The sequence below is a fragment of the Brassica oleracea genome, chromosome C2, assembly GCF_000695525.1.
Source record: "Brassica oleracea var. oleracea cultivar TO1000 chromosome C2, BOL, whole genome shotgun sequence".
Taxonomy (NCBI): Eukaryota; Viridiplantae; Streptophyta; class Magnoliopsida; order Brassicales; family Brassicaceae; genus Brassica; species Brassica oleracea.
Genome location: NC_027749.1, coordinates 49,404,431 through 49,406,292, shown reverse-complemented (window position 1 = coordinate 49,406,292; position 1,862 = coordinate 49,404,431).

Genomic DNA, 1,862 nt, shown 5'->3' with positions numbered 1-1,862 from the left:
TAAATTATTATTTCCATAACTTTCTCTCTTCTTCTACACAATTCTTCTTCTACACACTTCTTCATCCTTCTCCATTTTTCTCTACATATCTCTTCTTCTTGGGCTCTTGGGTTATAAGTTGATTAGTTATTATTCTTGGGCTAACGAGAGAAAACCCAACAGTTTCACTATTCGTTATTTTTCTTTTTGAAAAATGTCACAAATCTGTGGCGAGAGCAGCAAGGCCAAGCTGAAAGGAGAACGTTTCTGCAAAACGACACCGTTTGGAGCAGATGTCCCTGGATTCTTTTACCATTCCGGGTAAAATTTAAAAAATAGCGTGGCTCCAACGCAAATGTATGCAGAGGTTATATTACTCTTATTCTACAATGCTTAAACACATGGGATGGTTAGTCTCTCTTGCCCTATGTAGGATTTACCAAACAGATCCAAGTCATCTCTCTGTATTATTACTTTTTAGGCTCCAATCGGCCACACAGTTTGCTATGCTTGACTATGTACGGCTCATGTTTACGCACGTATATGGTTGTATGATATATATGTGTCACTTACAGTATAATAAGTTTTATTGAGCTATGTATTGCAAGAAGGGAAGATGTTCATGGTAGTTGGTACAACCAAAATATGAGGTTAAGTATATGTTTACAAAGTTTCTCAAAGACGCCACAATAAACGTTTTTTACATGAATCATGTACAACGATGTTTGCACGGTCCGGTTAATAAGTCGGTGGTATACAAGAATAATAAGATAAGAGGTGTTATATTTAATAGATTGGTCAGGAGAAAACGATTTGGAGTTTTATTGAAGACATTTCCATGTGAGTCACATTAGCACAGGGGGCCTAAATCATTAATGAATTACTTAGAAATAAAATGAAATGTTGAATTAAATGTGAGTTACTTCCTCCTAGTCTTTTATCACAGTTGTCAATTATTGAGAACTTTTGTTAAAGGTGATGGTTCAATATAAAGCTATCTACATTGTGAACTTTGGTTTATGAACTACGAAGAGTTAGATTCATTGATTTAATAATAATGTGGACATAACAGACGTTAAACATTTTTATCTTTACTATATGATTAACCTTCGCTACAAGAAAACATATTTTTTACGAGTGCGGTATTCGTTGTAAATTCGTCGTAATAGGGGCTTTACGACGAATTAACATCGATACGCGTTTCGTTGTTAAACGCTCGTCGTAACGGAGGTTTCGTCGTAAAGTCCTAGTTACGTTTACGAGGAAGTCAATTCCTCGTAAAGCGGAAGGAAACTATTCGTCGTAATGCCCTCGTAAATGACGATGTAAATACCTCGTAATAGTTCGTTGTAAAAGCCACGTAAGGCTTCCACGTAAAGTCGATGTAAATTTTACGAGGACTTTACAACGACTTCATGTAAATTCCTCGTAAACGTTACGAGGACTTAACGTGGAATTTTACAACGAATTTACATCTCCATATTTAAAATATTAATTAATTATAATAATTATATAAATTTTATAAAACAATAATTTTAAAATTTAAAATATTTGAAATAAAATTAAATATGAAACCAAATAATTTTTTTTAAAATGTCTCTGAAACGCTCCGGCTAACACGGTTGTTAGCCCCAAACCTACAAATATAACAAATTTGTTAAAACAATTGATCAAAGATTTTAAATTTAAAATTAATAATTTTATGTACTTACCAATAAGTACCCGGGGGTCTATCGGGGTCCAGAACGTGTAAACCCTCTCGTCCGGGCTGGGCAAGCAAATCCTCGACGGTGTATCTTGCGAATGGTGCATGAGCTGGCACCCGCAAATCGGGATGAACTGCAGCCGGTGGGGCAGGCTGATCCGGGGCGACAGGTGGAGCT